The sequence below is a fragment of the Rhinolophus sinicus genome, chromosome 1 (genome assembly GCF_057876585.1).
Source record: "Rhinolophus sinicus isolate RSI-liver-muscle chromosome 1, RSI-T2T, whole genome shotgun sequence".
NCBI classification, from domain to species: Eukaryota; Metazoa; Chordata; class Mammalia; order Chiroptera; family Rhinolophidae; genus Rhinolophus; species Rhinolophus sinicus.
Window position 1 is genome coordinate 42,130,931 of NC_142501.1, and position 27,779 is coordinate 42,158,709.

The following is a 27,779-nucleotide window of genomic DNA, read 5'->3' on the forward strand; positions in this document are numbered from 1 at the left end:
AAATAAAAACCACATTGGATCTAATTGTTATACACACAAAAGTTTTTCTCGCTGGACAAATAGATGCTGGTGATGAAAGCCAGGCCTCATTTAAAAAGAAACCAAATACAATAATTACTTAGGCATGTAAAGGACTCTCTCCGTCACCACAAAACCCACCCTGAAGAAGAGTTTGCTGGCTGGAATGAACAGGAAAACCAGGAATAACAAGTTAATTAAAATTTCTTTATGCTCCAGCGTAGCGGATTGAATTTTCTAAAAATGGCCACAGCAATATTTCTGGTCCACATGTTCCTTCTTGAATTTGAGCAGGGCTTTGTGGCTGTGGGAATGAATGGAATGTGACAGAAGTGAGTCTGCATAATTTCTTAGACTAGGCCATAGAGGAGATAGGGATTTCTCTGGACTCCCGTTCTCAGGATGCTTACCTTGGATCCCAGCCATAGGTTGGGAGGACACACTGGCCACAGGAAGAAGTCACCCATGGGTAATTGGTTGACAACTCCAGCTAGGTTCTCAACTGACAGCCATCGTTTTCTGCCTGACATATGAGTGAAGGAGTCTTCACATAATTCAATCCTTGCCTTTGAGCTGCCCTAGCTGACACCAAATGGAGCAGAGATGAGCTAGCCCCACTGAGCCCAGTCCAAATTGCAGATTCTTGAGCAAAATAAATGTCATTGTAAGCCTCTGCTTTTGTGGTCTGCTACTCCACAATCGATAACCAGAACATCCAGTTTTGGAAAGGCACAATCATGCAGTACAAACGAATTTTCATTCACTTCTTTTCTATTGGTTTTTAACCGTCTCTCTCATTTTCAAATTCTCATGGAAGTAATGTATCGATTAGAACAGAGCAAACATTTTGAACAGTGTGCTGAATTTAACAGAGAAACCCCAGAAGCGAGAACTTGGTACATCAACACATTCACAAGCTGTACCTCTGACACACAATTGTCATCCAGAAACATCTGGTATTTGATGGGCTGGGCCCAAGCAAAACCCTAATCAGCGGAGACTGCCTTCTTGGCTTCCTGCCCCTTTCAGTATCCCTGCTGCTCAGGCACCCAGCCCTCTCCAGCAGGAAAGCAGCTGGAAAACTCGGTCACACTAAGGTACCAACGCAAGTTTAAGTTGTGGTCTCGGAAACGAGATGAATGATGGGAGGACAGGGACCAAGAGAAGCAAAGCTGGGTATAAAGGGAATTAATGGTGGTGTTTTAGGTGCCCAGGTGAGAGATTAGTTGAGCTACAGAGTTTTCTTGGCACCTTTCAAATTACACCCATAGCTAGGAGCATTCTAGGCAGAAGATACAGGAAGTACAAGGACAGGAAGATGTAAAATGCCACAGTGTATGTACAAGCCATTTCATATTTCTTGGGTGTAAAGTGGCAAGGGAGGAATGGCAGGAAATCAATCGAGACATGTAGGCAGGAGACAGACAGTGACGATCTCGTATGTCCTGCGGTGAAGTGCACCGTCACCTAGTAGCCAGTGGGAAGCTACCAAAGAGTCCCACGTCCACGTGAGGAAAAGGCCCGGATCAGGCATCAGCAGACTTGGAATCAAGTTGTGGCTCTTCCTGTGTTAGGCACCTGACAAGGCTCAGGGCTCAGTGGGGCCATGAAAGCAAAGATTTTCCAGCTCTGAAAGTCGGAGTTATGTGACCCCAAGACACGAGGCCATCACAAGGTGAGAAAGATGGAGATCCCGCAGGTTGAGCTGTGAGCTGGGGAGGCACCCTCTCTCCTTCCGGGGCACTGGCCTGAAGAGGCAAGGAGTAGGTCTCTGCTTTTCTTTATTTGTAATATATTCAATTAAAGAACATGACAAAACACCCACACTTCATGGGGTTAATTTTGAAACAATACTATTTCCCAATGCATCTTTAACTTCAAATTAAACTGTTTATAACATTATTACCCCCTCCCCTGCAATCAGCTAAGTTGGATTTAAAATATTTAAGATGATATTTCTTTAAATTTCAGATGCATCTGCCAAGCAGAAAGTTGGAAAATTAGGCAAAAATATGTCACTGAGCTATGTCTGAATTTCCAAAGACAAGAAAGACTGGGAGATGAGCCCAGTTTTGAAACTGGAGATCAAAAATTGGCTAAACATTTTTATAGTTTATTTGACAAAACTGTCTAAAAAAATTATAGCTTATTTTAGCCAAATAAATTCAGATGAAACTCAAACACAATGTGAGGAACTAGAAAGAAGGCATTTGTGGTATTTTCCAAAGGAAATATGGTGCGTTCATTTCTGGGAAAAGAGGCCAATGGAAAGGTACATATTTCTAATTACAAAAGGAACGGAAGAGACATGAGAATTAAAATAGCTAATGATACAGCTACCAATGACACACAGTATTTCTGGCTCGGATTAACTATGTGACTTAAGAATTTTCTATACTTAGATCTGTCGCATATGTGTAAAAAAAAAATGTGACAATTGCAGACCTATCCTACCTCATGACAAACCTGTGGGGAAAAAATTGGTGGAATATTAATAAATTTCTTGCAACAGATATTACTGAGCATAAATTTCATTTTCTGGTTTGGGCAGGTCTTCCTGAGCTGCAAAGAGGTAAATATCTTTTCTCAACACTCCAGTTCGAGTCTCCAAGGTGACTGAGTATCAGCCCAGAGTGCTGCATTAAGTGCCATAGGCACAGCCGCACATCTGGTGAAGCAGCTAACGAAGAACAGTCACCTTTCTCAGTGCTATCAATTATCACAGAACAACTCCAGCCTGGGGTTTAAGTGTAACTTGGAAGCAGAGCAGGGGAAGCACACACACACACCCATATGTTTACACATACTCCTATACACGTACACAGAGACACACACACAGAGATATATTCACACAATCCTACACACACACGCGCAGACAAGACAGACAGACAGACACACACACACACACACAACCCACCCACACATGTATATGAGGAGAGATACATACATACATGCACACGCCCACACATATACACTAAGATACACACAGATACATACACACATGCTCCCCCACATTCATAGACAAGACAGACACACAGTCAGACATACACATACATGTATACACACACACACACACAGGGATACACACACAGATGCACACACCCCACATACAGTTACGAAAGGAGACAGACACGCACAAATCCACATATTCACCCACACTCCACACTCTCTCCAGACACACATTGTGGGCAGCAGTGTGGGGGTGAGTGTGTGTGAGAGAAAGGAGCTCCCCTGCACACACAATGCAGACTCCACCCACTGCAAGTTGTGGCCTTCCCATGGAGACAGAACAGGCCTCATGATATTAATTATTATTATCATTTCTAATATAATGTGTTCTAACTCTAAACAGGATCCTGATGTGTTTGGGGTGTGTGGGTGTTTCTCAGAGTTCTACATATAGCAGTTATATTTCAATCCTAAATATACATTTGGCAACCCTAAGCCCTAGCTGTCTGCATTCAATTTTTCAATCTTCAGGGAAGCTGATGACAGTTCAGCTTCCCCCCTTCAGCCCTGGATTAAGACACTTGCCAATCTGACAACTGACACAGCTGCATCTCTGCTTATTCAGACTCCCTGCTGCATTCGCATCGAATGCCACATATCCTGAAAATTCATAATGTTTCCCACCAACAATTATTAGACACAGCCATCTAGAAAAGGCGGCCCAACAGGTATAAGGCTGCCTCAGGAAACAGCCAAGTCTGCAATTAGGGGTCCCAGCTTCTCCCTGGGGTTTCCTGTCCTTCCTGCCTGTCTTTCTAAAGATACTGCTTCTTTCCTCTGTGTTTTCAGTTACAATCCAGAAAGTTTAACGGGAGATAAAGATCTAAATGTACAGTCATTTTCTATCAGAGGGTTTGTGTTTTTATGCCCTTCGTAAGACAGCTGGTGGCTTTGAGTAAACAGATCACGGGCATTTCAGATTTCCCAGTCATCCTCTAAGATTTGATGTCTCTTCTCCCAGAAACTTTCCTTGACTACCGCACACACATTTCTCTCCCTATTATCCAGGTTAGATGCCCCTCTCCTGAGTACTTCCAACACCCTGTACAAATTTCTATCATTGCTCTCAATTGTTTTGTATGTGCTTATGTGGCTATTTCTCCATTACACTGCAGATTCCTTACAGGTACACACAATATATTCAAATTTGTCATCTCAGCACATACAAAATAGGTACTCAATAAAAATGAGGTGTTAGGGAAAATTTGCAATTAGGGTTGCACCTTCATCACTGGGCTTTTCAGGTACTCTTGTGGCTTTATGTGAATTAGCACTAAGGTCATCTGTCTCTGATAACCCACTGACGTGCAGTAGATGTCACAAAGTTGAGGTGGCAGTTCTCAGGTCTTGAGCCCACAAGAGTGTCTCATTATGGTGGGATAAAATTGACACAAACAGGAGTTATTTTGGTTAGAATTCAATGTTTGTGTTCATTAGGATACAATGTTTGAACTTTTAAAATTGTATTCATTGCTCCTGGTATTATTTGTCTGATGACCATAATCATAATAGTTTTATTGCTTGGGGGAATCAACATGTTTCAGAAACATTTATGTTTTCATTATTAAAGAAGAATTTTTAAATATAGAATGTTAAGTATTTTTAACCAACTGAAATCCACCAGATATCCTCTGATTGCGCAATTCTTCTTTGACTTTTCTGAGAAATATGTTCAGAATCCCAGTTACATTATATGGGGGGCTGCCGTCAGATAGGGTATTTGCTAGTTAAATGCTTCCCGTGTATGAATCTTGCAGCATGGTAACCTAAATTTTGCCAGGTATAAACAAATGCTCCTTTCCTCCTCATAGCAATGTGATGGAGGAATTATGATCCCCACTCAAAATGGGTCTGTATCTTAGACCTTTGGGTTTCTCACAAATAATTTTATTAGGTTGGTGCCAAAGTAATTGCAGTTTAAAAGGTTAAAAATAATAGCAAAAACTGCAATTACTTTGGCGCCAACCTAATCATCACAAATGTTACGCCAGAAAAGATGAAGACTCTGCAGGTCTGACAACAACAAAATTCAGGAGCTGTCATACGCTTTAAGAAATTTTGATAGCCCAATGCCTTTGCTGTTGACTACAGAACATGAAACGGGGAGTTTCTGATACAGTAAATCAGAGGGCCTGGTTTATGTGACATATCATAGAACTTGGAATCGAAGAAAATCCTTGTACATGTTACTACTACCAGTGGTGAAGCTAATTACGACGACAATTAGCCTGTTTTTTTTTGTTTTTTGTTTTTTTTGTTTTACAGATTTAACAAATTACCAATTTTACAATTTGGCCTTTTCAAAGGCCAAATTTCTTTGGCAAGAGGGACTACCACATACAATAATTATCAGGGAGCTGAAGGCAGAGGAAAATGCAGACTGTTCATACACTGATACTTTACATTCCTGGTTTTTGAGTTCTGAACGTGATCTGTGGTTTTGTTTTGGTTCTCATCGGTAGTCTTAAATTTCTCACATACTAGGTTATGAGTTTCAAACTCCTTATTTCCTCATAAAATTTAGGATCAATGCATTTTATTGTGTGTAAATTATATTTCAACTAAAACAGAATTCCTTTTCTCTCAAGAACAAAAAATTACTTTTCTAAGTTAAGTGGTGGGATACTGCAGCTCTAAGATTTTTTTTTACTATAAACACAAATGAACAAGTTCAAAGCTCTATTTGGAAATGTGAGATACATTCTGCTTATATGTTTTCAAATGTTCGAAGGGAAACCTGTCAAAGCCCTTTTAAAAATCACTTCTCTAGAAGGCACAAGAGGGGAAAAGGACAGGCCCTATCTAGCAGGGGAGCTCCATTTAGGGTTTGAGTTCAGCAATTGCTAGAGAGGAGGTGGATTTTAGTGAATTACAAACATTAATAAATATTTTTACAATTGGAAAGAAATCATTACATGGTTTTATGGAGATCTGGGGCGTATCCAATAGCATAAACTTTCTTTATCATCTATGGTTATGACCAGAAATGGGAAAGTAGAAAACTGTGTGTGTGTGTGTGTGTGTGTGTGTATTACAAGTAAAGTAGAAGAAGGAGATGGAGGGAAGGGGTTGGCCTAGATGACCCATAAGATCCCTTCTAAATCACAAATTCTATGTGTACTACGAGAGGTAGACATGTCAAAGGAAAAAAATAAAAACAAAACACCTAATAAGTTGCAAGTGGTGGAGACTAGGAGAAAAATGATCATCTCTCCAGTCTTTACTATGTGCCAGATGAGCCCTCATAGTTACTCTACCCAGCAAATACAATTATTCATATGTTAAAGATGAATAAATTACAGCTCAAAGAGATTTAATAACTTAGCTAAGTTCATTCAAACAGCGAGAGGCAAGGAATATAACATTTGCTTATAGGACTCTGTCTTGGCTCAAATGAAGTGGTACATAAGGCCAGGTTTCAATCTGACATTTGGCTGACTCCAAAGCTTGTTCTCTTTCCACAGCTCATCTGGCTTCGGACCCCAAAGCCTTTCTCAAGTATGGGGAGCAATTCCCACCTGTCTACCGCTTGGCTGTTACGCAGCCAAAATACACTCTGCTAGCAGATGAGGGACAGCGATATGAGGCTTCCCGGTAAGACTGCCACGGCGTTTGAGGACTATTTCTACCCTGTGGGTCTCTAACATGGGGCATCACTGCTTCATTTCGCCTGCTGAATGCAGACACAGATCTATAACCTAGGGAGACGCAACTCTATAATATGAGATCCTTTCCAATTCGTAGGTTCCATTATTTTATATGGACCACCTGCTTATGGCTAGAACCCAGCATCTGGAAGAATAGACACATGATGTTAACTAGCCACAATATTTCACCTTACGAATAAAAAATTATATGCTAATATCCTTCTCTCCCTGTTTATTTTCACATACATATTCAAATGTTCTGTTGAAATTGCCCTTCTCAGTAAGAAAAGCCAGAGAAGGCTGGAGAACATCTACATTCCTAGACAGAGGGCCCATGAACAAATAGCACAGCTGGAAATCAGCCGGATGGGACAGGGATCTTCTTAAAGCCCTGTCCAGTCATCCTCTCCTTGTCATCACAACCACAATGTTTCTCTTTAACACACATTTCTTTACTTCATAAAATTTTCTATTAATTTTCCAGTAATGTAATCTTATCATGACTTCTCAACCTTGTAACGTATTTGCTACAGGAAATTACTTTTTTCACTCAAGTAATATAACATTTGCTATAGGACTCTGTCTTTGCTCAAATGAAGTGGTACATAAACTCACAAGCCTTGTGTTAATTATTCTAGCATATAGAACATTCATTCATTTAATTAGTCACTCAACAAATATTTTCCAAACATCTGGTCTGTTCCAGTCCCTGTCCTGGCACCTGGGTTAGAGCAGTGAATAAAGTCAAGTCCATGAACTTGAGATGCTAGTGGAGAGCTAGACAACAAGCAAATCAGTACACACAAACTAAAATGTTAGGTAGTTGGAAGTGCTATAGAGAAATATTCAAGGTAAGGCTTTGCAGGGTGAAGGGGGGTATTATTTTAGACAGTAGTTGGGAATGACTTCTTTGAGAAGGGCATTTGAGTATATACCCAAATTGAAATGTGGAAACAATCTACACAACTCTCTGAAGGAAGAGCATTCCAGGTAGAGGGAACAACAACTGCAAAGGCCTGAAGCCTTTAGGAGGATGGCTTTCTGGCCGACTCTCTCCTGTGACTATAGAAAATAAAATTGTCTATTTGAGCACTGACCCAAAGTCAACATGAAGCCTCATTTTTCCCACAGTAGACATATGGATTTTCAGCCCCACTATCAGGACATTCAGTGCCGGATATTCATTCAGGTGGGCAGAATTGGAAAACCTAAGCAGTGGAATTGCTCTAAGAGAGATGTGTTCATATGGCAGAACCAAAGCCAGCTGAGTAAACTAAGGGCCAAGCAAGAGATTGGGTGAAGTACTAGGACCCTCATCAGACCCAACTGGCTTCAGGGAAGGCTAGGACTTGGGGATGAGCACTAGACAGGACATCCTGTGAGAACTAAGGTAGAAAGATCAAAAGTAAGTAAAACGCCATTCCCATGCTCAGAGCCAATCCAGAGCTGAGAGGGAAGAAGAAGGCATGTAACAATTCAAGGGCTGCTCGGAGGCCCGGGCCTGGCACCTAGTTCACCACACTTGGATCCTGGTTGGAGATCAGTGTGGCTCAGGTAAGGTGTGGGCCATGGAATCCTAGGTCCAGAACACAGACACTTGCAAATGGAGTCATCAGTGAAGTCAGCTTTGATGAAATTGGAGAAAACAGGTAGAGAAAATGAGAAGGTAGTTACCATACATCTGTGTAAATTAGATGCATGCATTAATAGTTTTGTTCCTATGGAAACGCATGTCATATATGCCTGGACAAGGAGCCTTCTATCGTTGCTCAGTATAGCTTTAGGAAAATATTCATCCTCCCAAATCTTCTGAGTCATCCTCACTCAAGGAATACTTTTCATGCGTCTGTCATTAAATTGTGACACATAGAAAACGGTGCCTTCATTCTATAATCTTATAAAAATAAGCAGAAAGAAAGAGCCAACAATTTCAGTTTCACTTATTTAGCAAAGATCCAAATACTTTAGAGCAACATCCTAAAGGCAGATGAGAATTCACCAGGCTTTATCAAACAAACTTGCAGAGAAATTCTTGGCTTATTTCGAGACCACGTTATATGAAAGGAATGGTGAATCTAATAAGCATCTATCTTAGCAGCTAAAAAAGATGTGAGAGATTTATTTGTATAACAGAGCTTTGGGGGGAGCAACTATTAATAGTGTCATTGATTCCTGTTATCAATCAATGTATTCATCCAAAAGCAAAATATCTTCTAAAATGAAATATAGTGCATCCTCTTTGGACAAGAGCCACTTTCCTACGTCCAAGTTCATGGTGATAAAGCATGATGGATTATTTAGCTTTTTAAGAAGCGGTTAAAAAGCTATTTTTAGAGAAAACTCACGTAATTGAATCATCCCCTTTCTCCATTTTTATGTGTACATTCAAGCACCTACATTCCATAACTTAAAAGGGAAATGTTAATGGGCTAATAAAACGTAGTAAGAGTCCTGTGTGTTAAAATTGTTCAAATATCTGTATTTTTCTGAATTCAAACACTCATACACTTATATTCAATGTTTCATGGTATGGAAAATGCATTCTTAAAAGGACTGTTTTTCATCAACTGGCATCAACCTACATCTCTTAAGTGTATATAAAGGAGAGAAAGCTTTGCGTGGTTCATATGAAGCTTAAAATTACATTAAACATAAGTGAAAAATCAACACATTAATTACTAATTAAGAGTTATTTCTTTCCTGCAAAATCCCTGTTAGTACTTTAAGAGTTTTAGATGGCGGCAAAAAGGTGAAGCTGTTTTTCCAACAATTCTTGGCATTCAGTTATTCCTACATGAAGACATTATCATAGTGAGGACCTAAATCTGTGGGAGGCACAAGACTAGAGTTGCTGACCAAAGTCACTCAAATCAAAACAGATTGTAGCCAACTGGAATGGAGAAAAAATCCCAGTATTCCTCCCAGTGGATTGCTTTTTAATATTGAATTCCAAAGTCCTCCTGTTGTGAACTAAGCATGGCCATCTCAAAACAATCAAAGCCTTTGTAAAAGCCTCCAGCAATAAGAACCAGATGGGTTGTGATGATGAAAGCAAGTCTTAGACAAAATTCTACTGGAATGCAAACATTTATGAGCAAGAAGATACAAAGACTCTACACCACCTGCTCTTGGAAACTCAGAAAGTCCCCCCTCTGTCTTCCAGCTCTTATGATAACCTTGCAAGACAAATTCACTCTGAGGAGGTTGACCAGTACTCTGAGGCAGGACCGTCTTACCTTCTATCTAGGAGAGCAAATAGTCTGTTTTGCAGGGGCACATAACCAAACAGAGCTCAGGTCTAGCTCCAGAAAGCTTTGGGCTTGCCAGAGTTGGACCGTTTTCTCGTAAGAAAAATAGTGCCTGTACAATCTTTCTGGTCAGCCACTTGGTTTTACCACTACTTATTTCAACAATATAAGATTATTTTTTTAACAACTCTCATGCTGAACAACATACCCCTGGTATGGATTTTGACAACAATATTGGAAGTGCTTGTGTAAACTCTGTGATGGTTAGTTTTATGTGTCAATTTGGCTAGGCAATGGTGTCCAGTTGTTTGATTAAACACCAGTCTAGATATTGCTATCAAGTTATTTTTTTAGATATAGTTAATATTTACAATCAGTAGACTTCAAGTAAAGGAGCTAACCCTCCATAATGTGGATGAGCCTCTTTATTTCTTGGAGGCCTTAACCAAGAAAACTAAGGTTTCCTGAGGACAAAGTAATTCTTCCTCAAGACTCCAACATAGAAAGCCTGCCTATTTGAGTTTCCAGTCTGCCTTACAAATTTCAAACTTTCCAGCCCCCATGATCACATGAGCCAATTCCTAAAAACGTAAATCTCTCTCATAAGAGAGGGTAACAACAAAAATGTATACATATTTTAAGAAAGGAAAAAACTACGAAAATTGTAATACTCAATATATACTGATAACAAAAGATGAATACAAGTCAAGTTTGACTTGTGCAATTTCAAGAGGTGCTCAAAGTGGTTACCATCAGCATCCAGACACTTCTGATTACGGCGAACTACTGCTTGAGCGACGTTGACCAAAGTGTCCACTTGTATACATTTTTTGGCAACCCCAGTATATATCTACAGGTACAAGAAAATGCTGACTAACATCAATTCCTAACAGCACAGACTCCTGATTTGGGTATTTCACACACTAACTAACCATTTTTAGAGAGTACATTAAAGTTCACTTAATCTCACACACATTCAACACAATGTTAAATTACCATCCAGACAATGTATCAGCTCATTCTATGGATCCCTTACTTCATTGTCCCTTCTATTTATTTATTTTTTGCCTCATTTCAAATTAACAGCTAAGCAGATGTAGAAATAACCTCCTCCTCTACCTATTTCCATTTATGTTTATGTAGCTTCCGAAAGATTCACTCAAGAACTTGAGAACTTACTACTGTAAAAATAAGTATGCGAAGAGTTATGTAAGGTGATACTTTTGCTCTCCATGGGTAAACTGTTGTGTAATGTAGTGGTGAGTAAGCTATTCTATGTAAAATTATCGTCCCCAAATTATACTAATCTCATGAATGGCCCTTGTACTTACCTCTAATCTGATTAGGAGCCTTCAGAATTTCACTCATCAGTGCAGCAAAAACTAACATGCACATTTATAATTATAGCCTCTGCCACTACTGTTAGTACCAAAAACATGTTTGGAAACCAGAATGAGGATTAAATTTCTATGAATCTGTTTCTGGTTCTGAGCACTCACTGTTGTCACTCCACTGTGGCTCACTGGAAAATGTCTAAAATTATAAAATAAATGATTCCAAGGAATCTATATTTAGGTGGTTTTTAAAAAGAGATATCTCTTTTGAGATCTTTGTTGTTGTTTTTAAAAGTAGCAATGTGACAAGTGAGAAATTTTTTCAACATTGCACGAAAGTCCACTTAATTTATCTACCACTTTCAAATATCTGGGTCAATATACTCATATCTCCAAAAAAGTCACACAGACTACTAATCCTTACAAATGCCTCTAAAAATGAGCTATATTGTCAAATAAAGTTTATAAATACACTGTACTTTACAAGCCCCTACCTTGACCATAAAGCAAAGGTCCACAGAGCCCTTTCAGTGAAGAAGTCCCTTTAACTTTATGAAACCTAGTATGTCTGAAATGCATTCGATAACAGAATCTTTATTTTGAGTAACTTCCCTTAACAGTCTATAAAATGCTAGAACATACTTTTAAAATGTTGACATAAACTATTCCAGACAGAATGAGGTTAAAAAGAAGTTTCCACATTAGGACATTCTACACCATCCCTCAAGAATTCATCTCAGTGTCTGGCAAAAAGAAAATCTTTCTGTACCTGAGATAAACCCTTCATGCTACATTCTAAACATGTCCTACTGTTGTGTACTCAGTGGAGAAGAACAACTGGTTACCATTTCCCATGTAAGAAATCATCATTTCTTTAGAGACCTTTATTAGGATATCTATCTACCTTCTATTCCACAACAAGAATAAGTACGATGATTAAATTCTTTCTTAGATATTCCTTTTCCATTAAGTTTTAACTATCTTTGTGGTTTTACTTGAAATCATCCCCTTTTCCCATTACCTTTTTAAGTTAGAAAGGCCATAAATTTAGCTATTCTAGGTTGTGAAGGACGCTAGATGCTCTGTTAAGGAATATAAACTTAATGGAGAACAGAGACCATGGCAATTTCTTGGCAGGGGAGTGATATGTTTAGATCATATTCATAGTAGAGTGAGTGGAATGGAAGTAAGGCAAGCCAGTCTTCTCAAGGCAGCTATTAGGTCTTTATCTATCTTTATTTGTCACACTCAGCATATCTACTATGCCACTCACTCCCATAAAAGCTATTCTGTTTCACTTGAATACTTTGCCAGATTTATAGTAACTGTTCATTTCCATCAAGGATTCCAAGTGAGGACCTCATATAGTTCAGTACATACAACTACCATGTTTCCCCAAAAATAAGACCTAGCCAGACCATCAGCTCTAATGCATTTTTTGGAGCAAAAATTAATATAAGACCCGGTATTGTATTATATTATATTGTATTATATTATATTATATTATAAAGACCAAGTCTTATATTATAGTAAAATAAGACCAGGTCTCATATTAATTTTTGCTCCAAAAGACGCATTAGAGCTGATGGTCCAGCTAGGTCTTATTTTCAGGGAAACACGGTATATGCATAGCTGCTAACTGTGACTAATCATGCTACTCAGACACCTGATCTCTGCCTGTGAGAGACACAGAGAGCACAAAAGGCAGATGGATGATGACGGGAAATAGTGGACAAAACCCTTCCACTTGACTTCTTTTATGTGAGTCCTCTTGAAAACTTTCTCATGCTCATCAATTGTCCTAGGAATAAAGGGCCAATGATCATTCATTCTTCCAAACAATATGCATCCCATACCAAAGAAATGCCAGTTTCTATTCCAGATTTTTCTGGGATACAGAAATGGGCAAAACATAGAAAAATTCCATGCCAACAGTCTAGTTCGGAAAACAGGTTGTCAGAGATACAGGTAATAAGCAATAAGTTAATGAGTAAATTATGTATCATGTTAGAAGGTGATAAGTTAGAAGGCTATAAAAATAAAGATGGGATAAATAGAGATTATCTGGAGTGTGTCGTGGGCAAGGATGAGTTGCAAATAAACATGATGGTCAACCTGCTCAACATCATAAATTATAATGGCAATTAAAGTTAAAATCACAATGAGATACCACTTCATCCCTGCTAGATTGTCTAAAATAAAAATGACCGAGAAGAGCATATATTGGTTAGGAAACTAGAACTCTCATATATTACGGTGGAAATGTAAAAGGGATCAACCATTTAAAAAAACTCTCAGGCATGTGTGTGTTTTCATGCATGTATGTGATGAGAGAGATGTTTGTCTGGTAATCTCTGTGTGTCTTTCAGGTGTCTGATCTCTTTGGTGAGGAAATTATTGGAAGGATGTGTTATGGATGATCATAGAGGCTAATCAAGAGTAAGGCTAAAAACAGATATGAAGGCAGATCCCTGAGATAAATGCAGACACCTACCTCGAGTATATGCATTAGCCCCACCCCCCTCCCACATATCCATTTCTCCCGTTATCACTAGTGATAACCTTCATTGATCAGGCTGCAGGTTTATCCCAATATAGACCTGAAACTTTGTCCTGTTTCCAGGTCTATGTTTCCAGAGCTATTACTTATGATTTGTGCTGGTTATAAGGGGAATGATATGAGAGAATATGGATGGATGGATGGATGGATGGATGGATGGATGGATGGATGGATTAGGACAGCTGGCCACCTATACTGGAAGAAAAAAAGCCTTCAAATCATCCTTCCAAAGGGGGCTCCACTGCCTTATACTGTAAGCAAAGGACATATCATTGTTTTGGTCCTTATTTAGGCAAGTCACATTTTTTCTCATACCCCCAACACCACCCAAATTTCTCCACTTACCAGTAGGCCACATGATTATAAAATACATAATAAAAACCCCAAACCTCAAGACCCCCTGTGAGAATGTACTGAGAAACCAATACCAAATAAATTACTCATATATAAAATTCAGTGATGTTTCTTCTTGTTATGCAGGGAAACCTCATTAAAAGACCTGGAAATAGAAAACTACAAAAAAATAGATCCAATGACATTAATTCTGCCAGTCAAAATTAGACCAGCTATTTTCCTGATTTATGTCACTATTTATTGCAAACCAACATGCTTAGCTCAGCTTAAATCTGCAAGAGTCATAAAGGCAAACCTACTGCATTTTCAGACTATGGTCCTCCTGAGGTATGGCATTAACTATTCAAAGAAGAAAATGGAATTATCCACCTTCATAGTTTTAATTCTCTTTATCTTTACTGTAGGAACATTCCAATGGGGTGATTGTTCTAATCATAATGGTCAACAACAAATTAGTTTATTTTAAAATATACTGCTAACAGAGAACTCAATCCAATACTAAATTCTCTAATCATTGTTTGCATGATATATATATATATATATATATATATATATATATATATATATATATATATGTTCAAATTCAATCTTAGTGCTTATAGAATGGATACGAGGGAAAGGCACAGAATGAGCCAAGTTCTAAATGTATATTTTCATTGTGATTCCCTTTAAGGGGCACAATTCTAAGAGATGTAACCTGAGCTCTTTGGCAATAAATAAGAAGCAACCTTAAGATCTTAAATTTCTAATGCTATGAAAAAAACAAGTTTGAAACAAACCCTATATTCAATCTGCAATTATTCTAGAGAAAAGCTAACATATCTTAGCTCTTCTACCTGATTCCAGAGAGTGTCTTATAAAATTTAAATATCTACTCTTTGGGTCACCTATCTATGCTAACCCTCTAACTAGTTTATGGGAAGTTTAAAAAAAAAAAAAAGAGAAGACTTGATCTGCATCTTTCTGTATACTCCTGTATCTCTCTGACATCATTTAGTACCAACCACTCCTGACCCACTCTACTGCAGCCCGTTGCCTCCCTGTTGCTCCTGAGTATGTCAGCCATGCTCCCCTTTCCTTAGGGCACTGGCTCCTACTTTCCCTCTGCCTGAAAAGCTATTCCCTTAAATGTCTAAGTGGCTCACTCCCACACTTTCTGCTGAACTTCTGCCATGTGTCATCCGACTGAGAACTCTGCCTTGAAGTCCACACAACATTTACCAACACTTAATTCTGATACACACATACAATTTTGTTTATTAATTATTCCCCTCAACTATCATCTAAGTCCACAAGGCCAGGACCTTTGTTCTGTTCACTGCTCTAATCCCAGCAACTAGACAAGTACCTAGCCTGTACTAGGCACTCGAGAAATATTAAGTGAATGGAGAAACACTAGAAAGAGTAGTTGCCCTCCCTTTACTGTTCAAGGTGGATTTGGTATTTTGAGAATGAAAGAAATATTTTGCCTGTTCATCTAGATTCTGTGTATGTCCTTTCTCATCCAATAAAAGATGTTCTTTCTGGTAATAGACTTCCCACTGTCCCAAAATTTAAGAACATAGAAATTATAAGATATATTTGACCCATCATTACTAAATACAGTGAGCATGTTACTGAAAATATTTCTAGTTCAACATAGTTACGCTTATTTTGCTGACATTTTGCATGCATCTCATTTACTGTTCTTTTTTAAAATAGAAGAATGTCCAGAGAAGCATGACCTCTGTTTTCTGTAAGTTCACCCCCTACTGGGTGATAAACAGAGCCAGCGTTCTTAAGATCGTTGTCTTAGTAACTAATCACTGCACATAAAACATAGAATTAACAATTTAGGCAGGAAACAACCTGCCTCAAGAGGTTATTAAATAGCAGGAAAATCTGACTTTTAGGCCTGATTTCCATCTCCCTTCCAGTGCATAAACAGACAAAAAGGAGAGGGGTCAGGCCACAGAAACATGCGATGAAAGCCCCATCTCTCTTTCCATCCTCTCAAAGAACAAAATGTACAGAGTATAAATTGACCCCAAAGATTGCCTGAGGCATCAATTAATGTTTGCAAAGTATTTTCAGGATGAAATCCACCTTAGAAGGGTTACATTTTACTATCTCAATAACTGGAATGCTATTTTTTTCATGCTGCGTTAGAAATTCCTTATAAAAGATTCTACCAAAAGAAAAGACTTGACAGCCTTCCAAAGGGGGAATTTCCATTCATTCATCATGTTAACAAACATGTCCCAGGGAAAGCTAGCACTAGCTTTGTGTGGGGCTACTGCCATCGTGAAGGTCCATATTTAATACACTTGAACTGAGATGACACTTGTGGGGACTCAGCCCTCTCCTTAGCTCGTTGGGAGGGAGTCAAGAACACAGACAAAATAATACTGAAGTTAATACGGTCATGATCGTTTAACCCCTGATAAAGCCTTTTAAAATATGGGTCACATACCAGTAAGAATTTAAAAAGAAACAGAAGTTTTATAGTTAGGAAAATAGATTCAGTTTAGACCCAGATTCCTAGGGAATATGTTACTGAGTTGCTATGGACTGAGTTGTGTCCCCTCATATGTTGAAGCCCTAACTCTCAATGTCAGTGTATTTGAATTAAGATTAAATCAGGTCAGAAGGGTGGGGCCCTAATCCGATAGGATTGGTATCCTTACAAGAAGAGGAAGGGAAACCAGAGCGCTCTCTCCACGTGCACAGAGGAACGGCCATGAGAGGACACAGTGAGAAGCGAGCTGTCTACAAGTCAGAGAAAGATGTCTCACCAGACACCAACTTTCACAGCACCTTGATCTTGGACTTCCAGACTCCAGAAAATAAATTTCTGTTGCTTAAGTCACCCAGTCTGTGGTATTCTGTCATGGGAGCCCAAGCAGACTAATACACGAGTATAGACATTATCTTTTAAACAGAGAGTTTATTTGCATTTTGAAAAAAACCTCTCTGAAGGTTGCTAAGCAATGAAAACTCCCAAAGCCATCACCAGAAGAAAGGTGACTGAATTCCACGCGTCCTTCATGGTCTCTCTCAGAGGAATACTGACCGCCTGTCTACAGTATCACAGGAGGGTGGTGGGTGTGAAAAGGAGCACAGTGGAAGGCCAGGAGTTAAAAATACGATAAAGTGTAACTGAAGCACAACTTACAATCACCTCATTTGTATTAAATATTTAATAAGGTAAAGGAGGATAGAATTCACTAAATTGATTCATTAAGTTAATCATAAAATTCATCATATTTTAATACATCACTGATTCTTTGCCGCTGCATTTGTATGGACTAGTTGCTAAGTTAGGTGCTGACGATTCAATGGTGTGCAAAAAGAAGACGCAGGGCTTTTTTAAATGTGTTAAATAATATACATACAAACAAAGATGTTACAAAGATAATTGTCATGAAGACAAAAGTGCTATAAGAGCATACCCTGGGTTCCTGCCTTGATCATATCAGGCTTTCCTAAGAAAGAGATGTTTGAGTTGAGCAATCGAAGACCATTCTAAGTAGAAGTGAGTGAATTCTGGGGTGAATTCTGGGGTGGGTGGAATACAGAAAGCCCTGTGTGAGATGAGACTGAAGAGTCAGACAGGAGCAGATCATGCAATGACCAGATAATTCAAGAAATACAAGAACTAGACCAAGATGGTGAATAAAAAAAATTGGGAATACAATCAGCAAAATCCAGACTGTTGGACAATCTACACGAATAAATGACCAGTTTCTCCAACAAATATAATGCAAGAAAAAAATAGGGAAGGGAAACCTACAATTAAAAGGGATTTAAGTCTCATATTGACCAATTACAATATGTGGTTCTTGTTTAGATCCTGATTTATAAAATATACTATATATGTACTATAAAATATACAATACGAAATATTCTATAAAAAAAAACTGTAGAGACAGAACAGAGGCTTTGAGTTGGATATTTGATGAAGGAAATGCATAGTCTCAGTTTTTTTAGGTGCAGTAATGATATTCAAGTTATTTCTTAAAAGGAATCATAATTCAGAGATCATGCTAAAATATTTACATGTGAAATGATTTGAATCTCTGGAATTTGCTTCACAATAATTCGGTGTAGGGGAAAGGAGAAAGTAGGCAGGAACAGAGATGAAACAAGACTTGCCATGAGTTGATGACTCCTAAAATTGAGTATTGGATACTCAGAGGTTTACTATGCTGCTCTCTCTTCCTGGCACACATTTGAAACTACCCATAGGAAAGAGAAAAATAAAAAATTTACAGGAAAAGCACTGCAAGTGCACTGGGAATAATCAGGACTATGTATTTATCCAAACCGAGGTTTTATTTCCATCTATGTATATTGTGCTCAGAAAATTTCAGACACCACCTACATTCAGTGCATTTGGAGTCAGGTCAATGCTGCTAATAAACTTTTTCAATACTATCTGAAATATTGACACAGCATTGGGAAATTTTGCAAATTTAAGCAGAAAAAATCCATTTGGAAACACTCCAAAAGTGAATTACATTTTAGGGGTCTATTGGAGTTAGCTATAATCAGTAACTCAAGTATTTTATTTTTTTAACTCATTGACTATGAATTACATTTCAAACTAACCATCTTATTTACTTCTGCTAAAATTTCAGAAACTAAGTGATCAGCTTACAAATTTCTGCTCTGTTCAGTCTCTTTTTTTAAAGCAAAAGCAATTTTCTACCATAAATGTTGCTAATGGGAGGGCAGCCATTAAAATACCTTGCCAACACAATAGAATATACAGCAAAAATAAGCCAGGAATTAAGCTTTAACAATTTAGTCATGCATTTCAGTTGGTTAATCAGGAGAGAGTAAAGGAACTCATAACGAAAATACATGAACAGAAAAGGGAAGATGAGACTGGCACAATTGGAATCCATCAACTGGCACTTAATTAAATTGTGTGGCCTTTTATATTCAAATTGTCATTTTAATCAAGAAAATGTTTTTAAATTTCCAGAATGCATTAAGTCAAAACGATAATCAGAGCTTTGTTCTTTGGTCTTTGAGAAACATTTTCAGGGAAGAAATAACAGGAGCCCAAAATATTTCCTCAGCATGGAAATATGTCTGTGATAGGTACGTATAAAAATTTAAAAAATGAAACACAAGCAGCAATTGTTTGTCCTATGTCAGAATGTTATTAAAGCCAAAGGATCTCTGATTCTTTAAGTTAAAAAACCCTTTTTTTTCTATAAAGACACATTAGATTTGTCTGTTTCATAGATCTTGCCTCCTTCTTAGGGAATAACATTGTTTGACTTTGTCAAGGACACCAGGCTTAATATCAGACATCTTTACAACTACCGGGTGGTACCTCACCCTGCCCTGCTCCTTCTGCTCTACTCACCAGGTGTTGGAGATCTGACCTGCCTGGCAAGGCTATCCCCTATATTTGCCCTCAACATTCTCAAGTTAGCACTGATGCTTCAAAGGGCCTCTAGGTCTTATCTAGCACCAGCTGCAATAGGTCTATGCAAGCAGCCTCTGTCTCTATTCTTGAACATCTTTGTTCTTGAACATTACTATCTCCAGAACCAACCAAAGACAGTCACTATTAGCACTTCTCTTTGCAAGTAGAACCACAGCTCCCACTGAAATTTGATAGATGGACAGAACCTGCGCTTCATCTGCTCATGCTTGTGCCCCAGTGGTAATAACCACACGTACATATACGCTCACATTACATGGTTAAATGGTTTTTGCGTCACCCACACCAAGTGTCAATGAAGTTCAAAACATGAGAGCATCATGGAGGAAAATTGGAAGCTTGTCCATTTTCTAGGCAGAATTTAGATAGCTGAAATGGTGGAAAAGCGCTGGTTGGGTCCAGAAGGAAACACTGAATAAAAAAGGCTTCATAGCGACGTGATTAAGAAGTACAGATTGGTAGTTACAAAATAGTCGTGGGGATGTAAAATACAGCTTAGGGAATATAGTCAATAAGATTGTAATAATTATGTATGGTGACAGATGGGTATAAGATTTATTGGGGGAATCACTTCATAAACTATATAAATGTCTAACCACTATGCTGTACACCTGAAACTAATATAATATTGAATGTCAACTGTAATTGAATTTTTTTTAATTTAAGAAATAAATTATAAAGGCTTCATATTATTAACAAATGTGATTCTTTCTGAGAATAGTAAAAATACAGTTCAAACTGTGTGGTATATAGTAACAATAATTATGAAATCAGGTTGCAGAGAGTGCCATTTGTGGCGAGCTGTGGAGAGCCTTAATTTCCAGGTGGTACAATAAAACTCATTTTTGCAGTTTTCTCTGGAGAAGACTTTGAACAGAAGAGAAGAAACCTGACAAAACCAATTAGATAGAAAAGTCGATCTGGTGTGAAACTCATTCATAGAGCACAAAATAATGACAGTCTGAACAGGGGGAGACAGTAGTAACAAAAAAGAAAGGAAGAGGAGAAAAGCTGCTTCAAAGAAACAAAACCAAACCAGGATTCTGATACTGACCTACAAGAAAGGGAAGGGAATAGTCGAGCTGGCTCCTGTTTCTGGCTCAGGTCGCTGGACACTGGTCGTGCACAGTCAGAGCAGAGTGCATGGCAAGGGAATTCAAGCTGTGGGGGGAGACAAGAAGTGTGTTTCCTGGCAACCGGAGCTCAGGATTATGGAAAGGAGGCAGCTGCATTCCCCCAGGATGTTGCAGGGGGAATATTTGCTTGAGACAGTTGGGCCTAGGCTAGATGAGGGTCCGCCCGAACTCTTGTATTTCCAGCCAAGTAGATGGTGTGTTCAGAGTTAGAGAAGTTGTTTTTCCTGATTATCTCAGGAGTTTGAGTCCCTTCAAGAGCCAGAGACATGGGTTCTCCTGCTGACTAATTATTACCTTCAGGCTCTAAAATCTGTCAAATGTGGATAATCAAATCACAATTTCAGATGAGTAAGGATTCCCCCTTCTTGCAAACAATGAGATTTAATTTCAATCCTGTCTCACTGTGAGTTTCCCATTAGCTTCACTGTGGTTTTCTTCATGCCGGCTGGCATCCCCTACACCCATCCAACCCCATTCACCGACATCATTACATATTGCTCAGTGATCAACACTGTTATGTTCAATTCTACTTTGAGAAGGAAAAACCAAAGTAGCACTTTATGTATTTGGAAATTTTTATTCTGATAACGTCGATCCAAAAGTTAAACTGGGAAAATCTTGGTACTCAAATTTAATCTCCTGGTTACTTTATAAGGGTCATACGGCAATATTGTTATTGCAACAGTGTCACCTGGAGAGGGGCTGACCATCATAGCTCAAGTTTAAGTGGAGTCATGGCAGATTCCAGTAACTACTAAGCGAGCATCAAGATCAAGGGCACAGACCATGGTGCACAGACCACTGCTGGAAGCAAATGATGAAAGTGTGTAATAAAGGAGGCTCATTTAAGGAAAGTGGTATAAAACAGTTTGTACTGATTTGGAACAAGGCTGAAACCCCTGGTCACTGTCTAGCAGGAGGAAATCAGAGACAAATCCACAGTCAGTTGGATTTAACTTGTTCCCCCAGGGGGGCAGGCACAAAAGAGTCTCTGGAACCCATGGGAGCAAAGTAGGAGGTCCAGACAAGAAGTTTGGCTCTCCCATGAGGGTATTGCAGGGTTTCAACTCACCAGGAGCCCGGAAGCATGTTGCTTTAGTTACTGGGAATAGAGAAGGCAAGACTATTTCAACTGAGACACCAGTAGACTTTCTGATGGGCCTCCCATTGAGTTCAAGATCTTCTGGCTCATAGAGCACAAAGATCCATTCAAACTAGTCCATGTAAAGATGAGGTAGCTGTAAGCATAGAGGAATCTCACAGAAGCCAAGAACAGGAAATAATAGCAACTCCAGGCATCTTGGAAATCAGACTGGGCAGCACCCTATCTCTGCACCACGGGCCTCCTTCACAGCCACTCTGCTTTGTGCTCTTGATTCTCCTCCTCTCTGCTCATGGGCTTCTCATGCTTGTTCTAAATGGAGGCTAGAAAGTGGTCATCTGCGCTTCCCCCAGCCTCTCCTTTTCTCTTGTCTTCATGCATCTGTCACTACAGTCTTCACAGCTCACCCTCAGGTTTCAAACAACTGAAAGTAGCACTTAATCAGCTCACCACTTCTTCTGGAATCAAGACTCACAGGTTGCTGAACTCTAATTGCTCCTGGTCCTTCAAAGCCCAGCATGGGTGTCACTGCCTCTGACAAACATTCCCTGTCACAGTCCCCTCAACAAGGCCAGGCAGGAGGCAGGTGTCCCTCCTATGAGCTCCGACAGCTCCAGGGTTTACACACTGCCCTGTAACTGTCCGTCAATGTCTGTCTTCCCACTAAAACAGAAGCAGAAGCTCCTAGGGGACAGAGACAATTTCTTGTGTATAGTTATTTCCCTGGCACCCAGCTTTTTAAATAAATGCACATGAACTCAATGGGTTTTAATAAATCAATCCTCTATTTAAAAAACGCCGACAAATATGGAAATACTTTAATTCTGTCCTTTTTGCTCTTGCTGGGGACACCTTATAAACTACATCTCCATAAAAGCAACTGCTGTCCTTCCAGTTGTTGCGACATCTAGCTTAGGACATACGCTGAAGAAGGGCTTCTTTTGCATAGCCCCTTAGGACCAAATGGAATCAACCAGTGAGACATGAATGAGAATGCAGTCCCCTTTCCAGGATACAGAAATGTCAATAAATAAAGTTATGCAAGATTCTTATTTCTTTTGCATTGAACAATAACGCAGTTTACATGCGGAGTTTTCTTACCCTGGATAAGTCTAAAATGGACTCAAAATGCCATTAAGACTTTGAATTTTCTAATATGTCATTAATATAGTTATCATATTAACAGAGACAGATTCATAGGGGTTTATTTTAAAAAGTAAGTTTCTACGCCTAAGACTGCCAGCAACAAATTCTAAACCAGATACCTGCAAAAAAGCAAGTGAGCCTTTCTGCAAAATATATACCGTGTTTCCCCGAACATAAGACCGGGTCTTATATGAAGGTTTGCTCCAAAAGACGCATTAGGGCTTATGTTCAGGATATGTCATCCTGAAAAATCATGCTGGGGCTTATTTTCTAGTTAGATCTTATTTTTGGGGAAACACGGTACTTGGTTCATTTCTTAACCTATAGTCTAGTTCTGCTCTTTAAAGCATTCAATATACAGATGGTGCCAAAAAAATTATACACATTTTAAGAAAGGAAAAAACTATATTAAAATTGTAATACTCAATATATACCGATAACAAAAGATGAATACGAGTCATATATATACATTTTTTTGGCACCCCGGTATTTATTTTAAACCAATATATTTTCTTTCTCTCATTTTTTTCTCAGTTCACTAAACAAACATGTACAGATTGCATACTCTGCACCAGGTGCCTGTTTCCAGACCTCCAGACAAGAATTTTGTTTATCTATTAATGAGCACATTAGCACTCACATTAACAAAACCACATGTGGGTACAATGCTTTCTGGTTTGTGAAGCACTTTATATCACCCACAAAACCCCTTCCATCTTACAGGGGAGGAAACAGCCTAAAGAGGTTATTGTGACTCTCCCAAGGTCAGTCCAAGTATACAGCAGAGTCTCACATGACATTATTTTTTCTGGCTCCTAATCCAATTTACTGCATCACATGGCCTCTCCTTCCCTCTTCTTTACTAATGTGGAGAATGGACAGGGGGATATGTTGTGTCAAATATTGCTTCTGTGGAAGCACCTGCCTGACACCCAGACTGTTTGTTCAGCAGTGCAGCCCAGGTGAACTTGAACTTCCACGTGACTAAATCAGGGATGACATGAGCTTACAATGAGAGTATAATCTCCTCTAACAGCACAGCCAATAGATGATTACGAGGTGTGATCAAGAAACATGATGAATATTTAAATTTAAAAATATTTGTTATAGGGCCGGCCCGGTGGCTCAGGCGGTTAGAGCTCCATGCTCCTAACTCCAAAGGCTGCCGGTTCGATTCCCACATGGGCCAGTGGGCTCTCAACCACAAGGTTGCCAGTTCAACTCCTCGAGTCCCGCAAGGGATGGTGGGTTCTGCCCCCTGCAACTAAGGTTGAACACGGCACCTTGAGCTGAGCTGCCGCTGAGCTCCAGATGGCTCAGTTGGTTGGAGTGTGTCCTCTCAACCACAAGGTTGCCGGTTCGACTCCCGCAAGGGATGGTGGACTGTGCCCCCTGCAACTAGCAACGGCAACTGGACCTGGAGCTGAGCTGCGCCCTCCACAACTAACACTGAAAGGACAACAACTTGAAGCTAAACGGCACCCTCCACAACTAAGATTGAAAGGACAACAACTTGACTTGGAAAAAAGAAGTCCTGGAAGTACACACTGTTCCCCAATAAAGTCCTGTTCCCCTTCCCCAATAAAATCTTTTTTAAAAAAAAATTGTTACAGTAAAAGACATGTTGCCATTAATTCCCCTCAAAATACTCCCCCTCGCTTCAAACACACTCATCCCATCGTTCTTGCCACTTTCTGAAGCAGTTCTGGAAGGCCTCTTCTGGGAGGGTCTTTAGTTGCGCTATTGTAGCTGCCTCGATGTCCTGAATCGATTCAAAACGTTTACCTTTCATGGTCATTTTGACTTTGGGGAAGAGCCAGAAGTCACATGGTGCCAGATCCAGTGAATGAGCTGGATGAGGACACACTGTAATGTTTCGTTTTGGTTTTTTATTAGTTTCAGGTGTACAAAACAATGTACTAGTCAACTATAATTTAATATATATATATGGTCACAGGATGTAGAGTACAGCATAGGGAATAGAGTCAATCGAATTGTAATGTAATGTTTTTATTTGACAGAAATTGCCGTATACCAGAAGCGATGTGTGACATGGAGCGTTGTCATGATGGAGGATGAAGTAAAGACACTCACGAAAGTGGACTTCCAGAACTGCTTCAGAAAGTGGCAAGAACAGTGGGACAGGTCTGTTCAAAGCAAGGGGGAGTGTTTTGAGGGGAATTGATGGCAATGTGTCTTTTACTGTAATCATTTTTTTTATTTAAACATTCAGTGTACTGTTTGATCACACCTCGTACACTGCTGGAAACTTTTGTTAGAGCATCACACAGCTAGAGATGAAATTGTAAATTAAAAGCTTTACACAGTGTTCATTAGCACCTGACATTTTTGTTATATAGTCCTTCTAAAAAAAAGAGAGAGAGATTATTTCCTTAACTTTTATCAATTTCTCAGCAACTGAAGATTTTAATGGAAATAGAATATGAAGGATTATGTAGTTTCCTACACGAAGTAAAAAAACCAATTGTTAGACTGGAACAGTGTTTCCAGTTGCTGAGCCTTTATCCAGAGGCAAATTGTGTCACCTCTCACAACTCCCTCCTCAGACACCATCCCCAGAGTCAACAGAAGTTACTCTGCTCTCCTCTTCACCCAGCCTCATGCTATTTCCTTTCATTCCTAGGGTTCAAGATTTTAAAAAAAGGCAATTAAATAATTCAGTCAACCATTGTGTTATTTGAGTTTTGAAAACCAAACCAGTAAACTAGATGATCTCTTTTAAACCCACCCATCTGTTATTCTAGGAAAATATCACTAACTATGTGAATAGAGAACAGCACTTATACCTCAGAGCATGTGGTTGCACATGAGGATCCCAAAAGGGGTGACCCTCAAAAATCCCAGAAACACTTGGATGCCTTGGTAAATATACTGATTCCCAGGCCCAAGCCCTGGCACTCTGAATTAGAATTTTGGGCAGGGAAGCCTAGAAATCTGTATTTTTAAATGCCTTCTTGGCTAATTCTGACATTCACTCTGGTTTGGGAAGAATTACATAAACCAGTGGTTCTCAGAGTGTGGTCTCTGGATCAGCAGCATCTCCTAGGAACAGTTTAGAAATAAAAATTCTCAGATACTGCCCCAGAGCTACTGCATCAGAGACTCTGAGGGTGGGGCCCCAGAAATCTGTGTTTCATCGTCTCCTGGGTGGTTTTGATGCTCAGTGAAGTGTGAGAACCAATGACTTAAACAAAGGAATCGTTACATGTTAATCCAAAAAAATAATAATAATACTATGACCCTCCTGTGTTAAGTCTCTGGGCTGCTTCAGGAAAAAGAATCAGTTCATTTTACACTATATTATTTTTAAAATCTATGTGATTTCAAACATGTATTGAGAATTCACTACGTGTTAAGCACTCTTTTGGAGGCTTCTGAGGATAAAGGTATTAGATAGAATTCCTAGACTCAAGGAGCTTACAGTCTTTTTCTATAAAGAGCTAGAGAGTAAGTGCTATAGGCATTGTGGTCCACACAGCCTCTCTGACCAGTCAGTTCTGCCATTGTAAAAGCATCCAGAGACTACATACAAATGAATGAGCTTGGCTACATTCCAACAAAACTTCATTTATAGACACTGACATTTGGATTTCACATAGTTTTCACTTGCCATGAAATATTACCCATCCCTAGAGTTTTTTCCCATTATTTAAAAAATGTAAAAACAATTTGAGGGACCTCACAAAACAGGTGGGAGCCAGATTTGTCCTGCAGGGAGTGGTACACTCTAAAATAAAACCAGTAAAGCAGTAACAAACAAAATCTGAGGATTTTGAGTCTCTCTGATGTTATCAATAGAAATTGAAAAGTCAGGAGAAAGAACTTTTCTGGAAAGAAAAATGTTGAATCCTGTCTTAAGTAAAGAGCCTTTTCTGTCATGTCCTATCCTTTTGTTTTTTATAAGTAGCACATGTCTTTTCTTGCATTTCTGTATAGCAGAAACAAATCTATCCACTTAAGTAAATCTATCTCATCTTCTCTTGTATACCACATCTCATGAAAATAACATGATGCTGACAGGGCCTGTCTTTATGTTCTTTCCCTATGGGCTCAATTTTATCCATTCATGTAGATATGAAAGCCAAGATTTTTTATTATAAAGGCATACCATCTTCAATCAAGTATACACAGTTTTGCTTCTTTCCTGCAAGTAGTAGGAGGTAGAGACTGGAGAGAGTTTGGACATTTAGTCTGCCTTGCACACTGCCAGCTTGTATTGTTTACTGCAGGTTCCAATCCTTTGGAGAATCATAATTAATTCATGCTTTTTGGTTTGTTTGAATCTCAGATTTCCACAATTAAGTGCTAAGTATCCAGTTTCTAAAGATTAATGTTCACAGACATATAAATGACACTGTTCTGACAGAACAAGTTACATATGATTCTATGATACCAGTTCCCAAATTCAAGTCCACTGAGTGTACTAAATCCAGAATGTCTCGGCACAGCACCCAGAGTTGAAATTTTTATCTTGCTCCCCTAGCATCCTTGATGCCCAGCCAGGTTTGCGAACCACTCCCTCCACTACAGCTGCTAGAAAATGACCCAGACAGCCCTACGTGGCTCTGACCAGAGCATGCTACTCGATGGGCATCCTCAGGAAGTAGCATAGCATCTGGTGCTGGGTCATGGAGGAAATATTTTCAGATGGAACACAAATTCTAAGTTATTCATCACAACAAAAGTAGAAATGAAACCTAAACCTCCCACCACTCAGAATGAGCTGAGCAAAACACAAGTTGGCATATTAGAGAACATCAAAAT

At 39.1% G+C, this 27,779-nt stretch overlaps 1 long non-coding RNA gene across 1 annotated transcript in view; it reads right to left on the reverse strand.

Annotated features, from left to right (window-relative positions):
• Positions 1–27,779, reverse strand: part of LOC148759052 (uncharacterized) — a 205,235-nt gene that overhangs the window by 83,394 nt on the left and 94,062 nt on the right. The gene's annotated exons all lie outside the window — the stretch shown is intronic.